Raw genomic sequence first — 12,571 nt, forward strand, 5'->3', positions numbered from 1 at the left:
CGCCCCTCATGGTAAATGGGAAAAATGGTAAATGGCCTGTATTTGATATAGCACCTTCTAGAGTCCTGGAACCCCCCAAGGCGCTTTACAACACAACCAGTCATTCACCCATTCATTCACACACTGATGGAGATGAGCTACAATGTAGCCACAGCTGCCCTGGGGCGCACTGACAGAGGCGAGGCTGCCGAGCACAGGCGCCACCGGTCCCTCCGACCACCACCAGCAGGCAACGTGGGTTAAGTGTCTTGCCCAAGGACACAACGACAGCAACAGACTGAGCGGGGCTCAAACCTGCAACCTTCCGATTACAGGGCGAGCACTTAACTCCTGTGCCACCGTTGCCCACATGGTGCTCTCTGCCTCTGAGTATCCAAACTCGTCCTGCGTGGAGAAAAGACAGAGGGCAAGTCTGGCAGGCCAGGCTATTTCCAACGTTTACCATATAATCAATGTACCAGTGTTAACGTTATAATCAATGTACCAATGTTAACGTTATAATCAGTGTACCAGTGTTAACGTTATAATCAATGTACCAATGTTAACGTTATAATCAATGTACCAATGTTAACGTTATAATGTACCAGTGTTAACGTTATAATCAATGTACCAATGTTAACGTTATAATCAATGTACCAATGTTAACGTTATAATCAATGTACCAATGTTAACGTTATAATCAATGTACTAATGTTTGCCATATAATTGATGGACCAACGTTTACCGTGTAATCAATGTACCAATCTAGACTGATGGCTTACACTCTTTTAACTGGATCAAATGAAAAATGCTTGGCGTAACTTCAGATGGCTCATTAACAGTGTCTTTATATTTTAATAGAAAGTTTTTGAGGCTTTTATTTTTTGGGCCAAAACATAAAAGGTTCGAGAACCAGTGTTATGATTATTTTCTCTGCTTTCTAAAGCTTCCCGTTTAGTTGAATTTAAAAGGTGAAATGATGCAACACAGTGTTAAACAGCCTCCTGTCGTGAGCTCTTTGTTATAACAAGCTTGCAACAGAAATGAAACGTAGCTTTATTATCAGCTCTGTTCTTTCTCTTTCTCCTGCCACATCTGTATTATCTGCTAAATGTTGCATTCTGGTTATTCGGTCTGATTTTACACCGAATCTCATTTGTTTAAAGCTCTGTCGTACGAACAAACGTGCAGGGATTTTCTCTCAATCTCAGCCGTACTTTGTACTTGGTCAATTTAACTAACGTGGATTTAGCTCTAAGCAGCACTACAGAGCCAAAAGCGTGACAGTCGACTCTTCTTAACAAGGTGCCTTGTTAAGAAAGCTTCCTAATAGTGTGGAATCAAAAATTAGGAAGAAAACTGCTAAAATCTAAAAGCAATGTTGAAATAAACTCCTAAAAAGATAGTTTTAAAGACCCTCTTTCTTCCATGTAGGAACCCCCTCCCGGAGCAGACGCTGACCCTGTGACCCCCTAACACTTCCAGCCTCCCAGATCCTCTCTAGGGACCAATCAACTACAACCTGCCTCAGGCTTGTGACACTGATGGTTACAGTAAACAGACATTAAGGGAGAGCGCTAAGGTGCACGGGGAACTGTACATTTACACATGTGCAGACTCTCACAGTAGATGCATACATATGGTCCAGACGTAACACAGATGTGCAAAAATATAAGAGTTTGGAGGGTTTTTTTTACCTTGTAAAATGGAGCCTGTTATTGTTTTTGAGCATTTGCTGTGAGTCCGAGCCTGGCAGAGATGTTTCAGAGGGTAGAATGTGAGGTATGCGGTTTAACATTGGTTCCCAATGCTCTGCAAGCCTCACATTCTGCAACTGATCTGTGCTGTCTGATTCCTGCAGCCCTGCACAGCTGTCAGACCACAACAGGAGGTGGACAGGCTGCTAGGGAGAGAGAGAGAGAGAGAGAGAGAGAGAGAGAGAGAGAGAGAGAGAGAGAGAGAGAGAGAGAGAGAGAGAGAGAGAGAGAGAGAGAGAGAGAGAGAGAGAGAGAGAGAGAGAGAGAAGAGAGAGAGAGAGAGAGAGAGAGAGAGAGAGAGAGAGAGAGAGAGAGAGAGAGAGAGAGAGAGAGAGAGAGAGAGAGGAGCTGTTCCATGAAATACTTCTCCATTGTGAATGCCTCCATTTCTAATCAGATGCCAGAGAGGTGATCAATTCACGCTGCATCTGCACACTGACAGATCATCTATCATCTCTGCTAAATAAAAGCTTTTGAAAAAAATGTATTTTTTCTTGTGAATGCAGCAATCTTTTCAAAAAAGTCAAAACTTTTCTACAACTTTTAACACTTGTCGCTCACTCGAAGGCCCTTGGCGCGCCATTGATGTTTCAGGTGGCTCTTCTTTTTTTTATTTCCTCGGCATCGAGTGGTTTCTCGTCGTCGCTGCCTCATAAGTGCAATGCAACTTTTTCTCTTTCATTCCGGATCTCTCACACTGTGTGAATTCCTCACAGGATCAGACCTGCTTTTTATGCTCCACTGGTTTTCACTCAAAGCGAGTTGAAAGGGGAGGAGGGCGGAAAGGGGGGGGGGGGGGGGGTTAGTAACAAACCAAAACTCCAAAGAATAACCGAGGGTGTTGGGAATGAAAACAGAAAAATATAGGGAAGGATCGGGGCAATATTGAAGCGTAACACAAAAGGAACAGGAGAGGGGTGGCATGAGGTGGAAGGGAAATAATGCTGAGAAAGGTCATAATTTCTGCCAGGGGACTTGCAGTTGCCCAGACAACGAACAAAGCAGAGCCAGTTGGACGATGTGCTCGACGGATCGAGCTGAAAAGGGAAGGGAAGTGCTTTGGGGAGAGGAGAAACAAGAGCCCGAGTAACTGTGCTCATCAGCAGGATCATTTCTGGGAATCCGTTAACAGCTTTTCACCGATGTCACGGATAATAACTCAGTGATTTCTACAGTATCGCTTTAAGTCAAAAATGTGACTAAATCACCCCTTAATCTGCTTTGCACAACTTGAGCGCAAAGTTTAGGCGTGAACACTGATTTGTGGTGACAACGACGTGGTGAAACAAGAAATAACTTCACACACGAGTTAATGATGGATGCTATGATGGAAGTGAGACAGGGCAAAGCTTCGAGTCAGAGAAAGGCGAGCGTCTGGTTTGGTGTGGCTCTGGATTGAAAAGCGATGAGAGAATGTTAAATGTTAATGAAATGCAAGGAGAAAGAGGCCAGGCCAGATGAAAATCCTGCCTGAGTCTTCTTTTGAGACAAAAACAAAAGTCTGGGAGACAACAATGGAGGGTGACGGGGGGGGGGGGGGGGGGGGGGGGGTGTGAGGATGTGGGAGTGAAAGCTGATGAAAAGGTGGCATCAGTGATTTTTTAACTGCAAAACCAAAAGGCATAAAGAGTGGGGTTTTTGACAATCAACTCTTAAATAAATAAAAACATTTTAAAGGGCCAATTTATAAGAATTCTACTGTGAAATAATCCCAACAGTCAAACGTCTCAATCATGTTGGAAGGAAACAGATTTCGGTTTTTCTTCTTTAAAAAAACCAAAGAGGGACGTAGTCACTATTTACGTTCTGTGAGCCTGCGAGGTGGCCGAGTCTGTGCCGAGCTAACGCTGCAGAGCCGGCATTTTTAACTTGACGCCAGCAGGCAAAATGCTCCAGAGGTATTTTTGTACCCATAAGAAGCCATGGCATCCTTTTATTTTATTCCATTATTGGGTGAAGCAGGCTAGAGGCTAATGTTGAGCTAACAATGCTAACCGAAAACAACATTTTTGAAGTGATTAACTCATTCGCTGCCAGCCGTTTCCTTATCAGTAAAGTCCTTCACTGCCAGCGTTTCTCTCCGTTTTTACTGTTTTTTTAAGAGTCACAGAACGTTGCGCGCTAGGATGATGTCAACGCCAAAACAACCAAAACAAAGTGGAGACTCACCTCTTACATCAGGAAGAATCCGTGCGTTTCGAGCGTTATCCGTTCTTTCATAATCCGTTGTTGAATTGTGATCGGCAGAAGCTTTTCCGGTTCGCGCCTCACTTTTTTTTACAGCAGTGGCCCAAAACGATCTCCTAACACATGGATTTTCTGCTTTCTGATCATGTGACGTGTGACATATGCGGATGAAGATCGGCTTTAGAGATGAGTGGTTTGTTCTCATGGTGCGGTGGCTCGTTCCGATGTCCACACAGTAAAAAAATGCAAATGACGACTCTAGTCGTCATTGGCAGTGAATGAGTTAATGATTCAATTGTGGGTTTTTACTTCCTCTAATGAGTCGTTCAGAACTATAACAGCAAGATGGCACACTTCCTCTAACGACATAAAAAGTATAAGTGCTCCCTACTGTAAAACACCTAAGGTATGACAATGTATTTATTCATCTTTTTGTTTAGAAAAGTGAGCTGCAGTAATCAAATTTGAACAGAGGATGTCAAATTACTTCATTCTTACATATTGCACCTTTAATCGTTTACCTCTAAAATAAGAGTAAATATGCTACGGCAAGGACACAAACCTTTTCATCTAAAACTCATTTTGATTTAAAGAGAGCGCTGCCTCGTTTTAGGATTTTAAAGGATCTTAAAAGTTCTTTTAAGTCCTCACACCAGGATCTATAATCTCCTTCCATGTTTATCCAAGGTGGAGCTCTGAGTGTGTAAATAACCTTTATTGTCCCTCGTCGCTGACTGAGCTCCAGCTAAAATTCCCCTCCTCTTCGCCAGACAAGTAGCAACAAGCACTTAACCTGCTTCATAACCATTTCAAACTGTGTGGGGCAAACTTGTGTTATACAGCATAAAAACTCAAACATGGCTCTTTTGAATATGACAACATATTTAAGTCCTGCTTTGCCTCGGGGTCTCTTATCAACAACTGTCCTGGTTTCAGCTCTGTTTTACTGCACACCCTTCAATCTCAGTCATTATGGCCCATGGGAACTAATAGTATACAGTTACACCACCAATACTCTGTAATAAAGTTTCCCTTCAAGGTAAATACCAAGGATGTGTGCTGCGGTCCACAGTGAACGGCCCTAAGTCTGATTTTTGGCGCTTCAGAAATGCATATAGTCAAAAATCAGCTACGAAACACAACAGAGAAGGTTTCTTACAAAGAGATAGTAGAGAATTAGATGTTATTGCGACCAAATCTAAGCAAATTAAAGCCCCAACATTCCTTGAAGCAATGTACCGTATTTTCCGGACTATAAGCCGCAACGTTTTCCCATGCTTTGAACCGTGCGGCTTTACTGAAGATTTCCCTTCACCTGCCACTAGGGGGCGCTTTAGCAGAAAGTGAAACAGGTGGAAGTCAAAAGTGGAAATCGAAGAAAGTGCTCATTTTAATTTAGCACATGCAAGCAGCCGGCACGACGAAGAATTTGTTTCAAATCCATACCCCCTCATCATGGTAACTACACGTGTGAGTTCATATGATGCCGCATTTAAGTTGAAGGCCATCGATCTGTCAGTAAATGAGGGAAACGGTGCTGCCGCCCTAAGCTTGGCATGAATGAATCCATGGTTCGGCGCTACAGACGGCAGCGGGAAGAACTCATTCAAGCCAGCTTCACCCGGGGATGATGACAGCAACACGGACAGCGACGCTGACATCGCCACAGAAAAGGTATGTGACGAAGCTCTTCTGAGGCTGTTCAACTCCGACACTGAAGAAGAGGACTTTAATGGCTTTAGTGCGCAAGAGGAAGATGAGAGCAAATGACTTTTTCTGGTAGGCAAGTGTGTTTTATTTACTAACCAGGCATGTTTTGTGTGCAGTTTTTATTTTCTAATCATCCAGGGCTTATTAATGCTGTCAGCGCTGTTCTTTTCTTCTAAAAATGCAAATTACCGGTAATAACATGTCAGTTCTGTTTTTATTTTATAACCATCCAGAAGTATGAATGCTATCAGTGCTGTTTTCTTTTCTAAACTTGCAGGCATGTTCACCCGTGTTTAAAATTTTATTTTTTTTTTAAAATTAAAACAACAATGAATAACCTCCGTGTAGCGTCTTTTTGTCTAATTATCTTATGTTATGTCCATACATGCGCTGTGTGCCGGAGACCTGCATGTGGCTGCTGCGCCGCAGCTTGTATTTGAGTGCGGCGTGTGTGTGTAGAAAACCTTTTTTTTTTTTGTTGTTGGTGCGGTTTATATTGAGGTGCGCTCTATAGTCTGGAAATTACTGTATATCATCCAATGCTCGCTCGCTTTCAAGCCAGTTTTATACTAAGATTATCTTTTGTTTAGAAATGATGAATTTTCTGCTGTTTTGGTCCAGTCTTTCAAAAATAATTGTGCAATCATGCGCAATATAGCAAAACTTTGTGTTCGCTCTTGGAATGTGTTATGACTGACTCTCCTCTCATCTACCAACACAGCAAAATTGAGCTCAATAGCTGTGTAATTTTCTGATTTATATTGTGTTTGGAAAGGTTGATTACTTGCAGCATCTTGAACTGAGCCGCTTGCAAAAGTCAGTGAGTTATGACGGCAGATCCAGTGGTATTTTATTTAAAACTGACTGGGTTGACTAATAAATAGTATTGTTTTAAGCTAAATAGCTCCATGACGTGTAGCCCTCTGAATACGCTACTGAGGACATAACTATGATTCCAAATTGTAGCTCAAAATCTGTATAAATGACTGGTTTAGAAATTTTTTTTGTGTCTGCCCTTTAGCTGTGGCAGCCATATTGGATATAGGGTTTGCCTAAATGTATAAATGCTAAACTTCCAGTGAAGAATTACAAAATATTTTCTGTTTTTCATGAGAAGTTTAAGCAAAAATCTTGTACGATGTGTAGCAGGACTCTTGAATATGACACCAAATTGTAGCTCTAAATCTGCAAAACTGATTGATTTATGGCCATTTTAACACATGCTAACGTCCGTTAGCTATGGTAGCTAGTTAGAGCGAGGTGGACTTCAAAAGCTAATCAGATGTAGATACATCTGATGATTACATTTTAAGAGTTTCGTTAAAGTGATGGTGTGTATTTTTCCTGGCGAGAGGGAGTAGTATACCTAAATCAATGCAAGCAAGCCGTGTTTTTGTGTTTGAGTAAGACCTGGGGCCTCATTTATCAAGCTTGCTTACGCACAAAACGGGTCGGAAAACTGCGTAAGCAACTTTCAACGCAAACTTTGGGATTTATGAAAGAAAACTTAGTGGAAAAATGTGCGCAACTTTAAGTTGACTAAGGACCTTGCTTACGCACATTTTGGACATGGAGAGCACCTGCAGTGCTGCTGCTGAGAAGGATAAAATTGTGAAATCCTGCAGCATTATCACTTGTACTGCTTCGTTTTCACACAGAACAAGATCCCCCCCCCCCCCCCACACACACACACACACACACACAGCCTGAAGTGCAGAATACGGACGTGGGGACAGATTGAGACAGAATGTCATGCGTCTGTGACAGTGTGTGTCCTGTCACTGTGACTCGATTGATCATGCGCCCTGGCTCCTTGTACAGGGGAGATTTTCGTTTGGCTGACTGGTCAGCACGCGTGACTTTCACCCAGGAGTCTGGGGATCGAATCCCGACTAAACTATTTTTTTTTATATCCGCCACAGATCTCTCTGAAGAATTCATGACATTGACGGCTTCAGCAATGCTGTGCCACTCTGTGGATTTTCTCTTATTTGTTTTGCAAAAGCACTTCCTTTCATTTCTCCACCTCACCCACAGGTACCTGAATTTCTGCTTCTGTGAAATTGCGCTTCCTTGATCTGCCTTGATCTACGGTCGCCATGTCATTGGCGGAGCGCTGCAACAGCCGGCTTATGTATATGCTTGAGATCCACGAGGCACTTTGCATTGACTATTTATGGCAGTAAGTGGGCGTGGTGAGGGCGGGATGTGACTAAAATGCAGCTGAGAACCTTTCTCGTTAGTCTCCGATTCATGAAAAGGAGATTGCATGCAGCTGTGCGTACTCCATGTTTGATAGATCACAAACCTACTTGGCGTAAGTACTTTTTTTTTTTTTTGCTGAGCTTAAGTACGGTTTTAGTAAGGATTCTACGCAATGTTTGATAAATGAGACCCCTGGGCTGTTAACTTTTGAAAATTTCAAAGAGTGAGAAGGGGTCATGGGGTTGGGAGCCAACATTTCACCGACCGTTTAGATCGCACATGTGTTGTACTGCAATTTAAATGAAAAGTAATGATGAGTGTTTCGACCATGCCAGTCACATACTTTGAGATTTATCAACTTGTAAAAGTTTGTAATTAACATGACTGCAAACCAGAAATCGGCACGTCGCATATGTGACGTCACCACATAATCTCCTCTCCCCTAACGTAGCTGCTACTTACCAAATGACCAGATTTATGGTTGTTCTTTCCTCCTGTGGGAAGTTTGTTGAATATACAGCTTTTTCCCCTCAGTTTGGTTGACGACGTCACTTTCGTGAAGCACATTTGTAGTCCTGGACTTAAACCTAAAATAGCGTTTTCCCCGTTTGAAAATTAGCACGTTCCTGGTATCAAAATGTGTCTTTAAAATTCATGGAGATCATATGTGAAATCCATGGCACAAAACAAGCGGAATTAGAAAATACCGTTTTTAGCCCCATTGGCTTGCATTCATCATTTTGTTCTTCCGGGGACCAGTGGTACGGAAGTAGGTGGGCGTGACTTAGGCTCCCTATCCTGTCATCTCCAAGATCGGTAATTTACGATTGTGTTTATTTAGTGTTTTTTTATTTGTGACTTTTTAAAACAGACAAATTTGTCCCTCATTCTCCTCCACCTCTTCATGTGCACGCCACGTCTAAACCCACATTTCCCATAATTTCCATTCATAAATAAAATGCTTGTTGCGTATATTTTTACCCCTCCAGTCAGAGGTGAATGAAACGTTCATATTTAGAGTTTTTCAGCGAGGTATTCTTCAAACTGCTCCTGTATCCACTGGATATCTTCAGCTCAAGTTGTGTTTTTGAGGGCGCAATGGCAGCACTGTAGATGAAAGTGGCATCCTGACCATTCACAGTTGCGTTCTCTGTCTCGTTCGGCAAATATTTAGAAAAGTGGGCTCCACTCCGTCCTTCCTTACGAGCCTGCTGGAGAGTCCTCGCAGGGATGGATAATGGTGTGTCTCAGTACCGACGCAGATGATGAAGCATAAACTAGGCTTTAGACCCACTCCCATATATTTTAACCTCTTGAGACCCTAAGACAATGTATACAAACATTGGCTTCTTGCATCTGGAATATTTTATTCTCATCAACTTAGACCTTTTTTTTATAATTTAGAAACATTTGATATTGAATTGAAGTTAAGAATGTTTTATTTCGGTTTAATCTAGGAAACCTGTCAATAATTTTATTTAATTTTAATTTTATTTTACATCACACCAAATACAAATTGGGGTTTCAGGAGGTTAAACCTGATTTTTACGATTATATGTTAACAAAGCCGCCAATATTTTTCAACAAGGCATCATTTAATTCATTTTCAACAACATTTCGATAGATAATTCTAGAGATTAAGGGTAAAAACTGCACATTGTCACTTTAAAATAAGTCCAGTAGTTCATGAGATATTTAATTGATGCCACCAAAACGCATGCAAAAACATTACTCTACTTAAAAGTAACCCCTCCCCTTTGTCACGACACAAGCTCCTCCTACACTACGCTCTGATTGGACGGGCAGTGTGCCGGATCTCCAATCAGACACCTTGCTCGCTGCTCTGATTGGCCACAGTCGGTGCAGTTATGTAAATGAGCACCTGGCGGCGCCTGCTGGCCCCGGAGCCCGGAGAGCAGGCGCTGAGTCCGGGCTCATACTCGGAGAGGGGCCGAGCTGCACAGACCCCAGCGCGGTGCGCGCCGTGTTTCCTCCCCGCTTTGTAGACAAGCCTCGCCGCTCTAAAAAAGTCAGACTGTCCGCGTTCAGCCGAAAACTTTGAGTTTTGGATTATTGTGTTGTAGTTTTCTCTAAACTTTGGACTACTGGTTACGCTTTCTTCTCGGCCGTTTTCCAGGTAAGTGGAGTCTGAACGAATAATTCTCTCCACACGCTTCAGAATAAACGACTGTTATAATATTGCAGCGAATATTTCCAGCTGTGTGTGTGTGTGCGCGCGCGCCTCTCTCTCGCGGTGGCTTGGCGTCTGTAAGTCTCGGTTTGCTCCGGGTGCTGCTGCTGGACACCGGCCACGGACTCGGTGGAAGCAGCTGAGGTGCAGTGTTCGCTTTTACTGAGAGACGAACACATTTAGGACACCCCAGCCGGCTCATGATTTGGATCTGAAGCTGATCCACTTCCCCCTGAACGTGATTCCTGTACAGAAACCTTCTTTCATTCTTTGAGAAATAAAAAAACTTTTAACTTCCGGACACTTAATGTTTTGTTTCTTACATTCAAACCATCATTGAGTTGACCAAACTAGTAAAAAAAATCTAGAAAAGTTCCCATCATGTAAAGATTACCCAGCTGGTGAGCATCACACCTGCACCGCTGACCCCCGTGACCTCACACAGGTGTCCTCCAGCCCTGCTCTCTCTCTCAGCTTCCAGAACCATACCTGAAACCACCAACAGGGAGGTTCTGATTCAGATTTGCAACAGGGTTTGGATACTTTTTCTTGGCAGCAGGAGACAAATGTGTCGGTGAACGGATCACATGGTGTAATAAACTATTAATCCAGAGAAGTGGATTAAAAAGCCAACACAGAAGGTCACACCCCGCCCCCAAAAACACACATTTCAGCTGCAGAACCAAGGTCAGAATGTGGGTGCGATTGCTTCTGCTGCCAGCTCGTTCCCAAGTGATGGTGTTTTCAGTAGGGAGGTGGAGGTGGCCTGATGGAGGAGGTAACAATGTGCTTCAGTGGGTGTGCAGTTCAGCGAGAAGTCACTCTTTTTTTTCAACCCATAAAAACATTGAGAGCGTTTTCTGGTCAGGGCTGGGGAGGTGTAGCATTGTTAAACTGTTAAGAGGGTAGGTGGTGGGGGTGTCTGTGCTTTTCACCAATAGATGGAGGCAATAAAATGCTTCCCCCCCCCCCTCTCTCTCACGATCCCTCCCTTCCAGCCTCTGGAGCGATGGCAGGGAAATAAAGTGAGGAGGACCTTGGAGTGCTGGTGCTCAGTCCCTCACAGCCAGCACATGGATCTCTGTCTAATGGGCATCTGGCTGCTAACTCTCCCACAGCGTCCCATGAGAGCCGTCGGCCCTGCAAAGCTGCATTTTATCAGCTGTGCTGCCCATCGAGACGCAGAATATTTCAAATAGTTGGATAGACCAGTTAATGTGAGTATGAGCGTGTACGCTTTTGGGAAACCATTTTTTTTATCGATTTGTCTTGGCAGGCTTACGATGAAACTGCTTTAATTGCATCATATATTTTGTGGAGAAGCCTCTGAAACATCTCTGCTTGTTATCAGACTCAACAAAAGTCTCGCTGAGCATTTTTAGACTACGAACAAGTGAAAATGGTAAAACTGCAGTAATGCTGCCGTTTTGTGACTGAAATCCTGTAAATGAGGGTGAAGTTTTCGTCCCCAACAGTGGGTTGGTCTGGTTGACCTCTTGTTCTCTATCTGGGCCGTTGTTTTGGTGTCAGCCATTGGTTTTGGCGACTGGGGGGACAAGAACGGACAACCTAAAGGACGTTTGAATTTCAGGCATTGCACAGAATGAATCAAACGAGATGTTTTGCACAGTTGCCTGATCTTTACAGCCGGCGGTAGTTAACCACATGAAAGAACGCGGTAATGAGTGGTGTTTTCAGTCCATATGAACGGTCTCTTTTGTGTGTTGTCTTGCATCTCGAGAAAGTCTGAGTTGGTTTGTAATTGGCTCCCGACAGGCTGAACAGAAAGGCCGGTGGAAGAATTCATTCGAGTCCAGAGCTATGACACGGTCACTTTTCCTCCTCGCGCTGCGATCGCTCTGTAAATGAACCCAATCGAGGGCAGAGCTCTGACCATCAGCCTTCTCAAAACCAATTTCCCTTCCAGTCTAGACATGCTTTTTGTCAGATTTGTTGTTACATGCATGTGGAGCTCAAAAAATCTCCCAGACCAACAAATTAGTCTTTCCATGGCTGGTGGGGAAACTTCTATGAGGATCTCGGGGTTTTCTGCAGCTTCAGCTGTCAGTGGGTTCTCTCATCTTTTTGTAATCCTCTGCATGAATCTTCGTCTCTGAAGTCCTACCTTCTGTCAGATCGTTGTTTATCTTGTCCCCCCCTTCCCTGACTGATATCCAACATATTTTTGATGTCTTAATAGATCATTCTGGCAATCTGTCACTTTCTCTACGTCTAACACAGGAAGCAGATTCTCCTCCTTCATCTTAAATCTCAGTTTCTCTTTGAAGCTGCAGAAGATGTTTCATCTGTCCCCCTCCTCCTCTGCCCATCCATCTTACCCCCCCCCCCCCTTGTCTGATTATTTATGTGCTTGCTCTTTCTTTTTCTTTCTTTCGAGGATGCCCTTAATGCATAAATATAATCCACTTGTCTCTGTCTTACATCAGGGCGTTTTAGTGTAGCTTCCCGTCTCATTGTCTCAACCTGCAGAATTCTTGATGGAAAACTTTAGATGAGAGGCATTTCCAGATCGTTTTCATTT

At 43.3% G+C, this 12,571-nt stretch overlaps 2 protein-coding genes across 6 annotated transcripts in view; one reads left to right on the forward strand and one right to left on the reverse strand.

Moving 5' to 3' along the window:
* cldc1 (C-type lectin domain containing 1) overlaps positions 1 to 12,571 on the reverse strand; it is a 182,627-nt gene that overhangs the window by 92,789 nt on the left and 77,267 nt on the right. The window lies entirely within an intron of this gene.
* ddr1 (discoidin domain receptor tyrosine kinase 1) overlaps positions 9,773 to 12,571 on the forward strand; it is a 79,735-nt gene continuing 76,936 nt past the window's right edge. For 4 of the 5 annotated variants that reach the window (XM_015950263.3, XM_015950265.3, XM_015950267.3 and 1 more), the window contains exon 1: positions 9,773 to 9,975. The gene's annotated coding sequence lies outside the window, so the exon portion shown is untranslated. Of the gene's footprint in view, positions 9,976 to 11,112; positions 11,247 to 12,571 lie in introns of those variants that run through there. The other variant, XM_054741060.2, reaches the window with a different exon arrangement.

Source organism: Nothobranchius furzeri, chromosome 5 (assembly GCF_043380555.1).
Source record: "Nothobranchius furzeri strain GRZ-AD chromosome 5, NfurGRZ-RIMD1, whole genome shotgun sequence".
NCBI classification, from domain to species: Eukaryota; Metazoa; Chordata; class Actinopteri; order Cyprinodontiformes; family Nothobranchiidae; genus Nothobranchius; species Nothobranchius furzeri.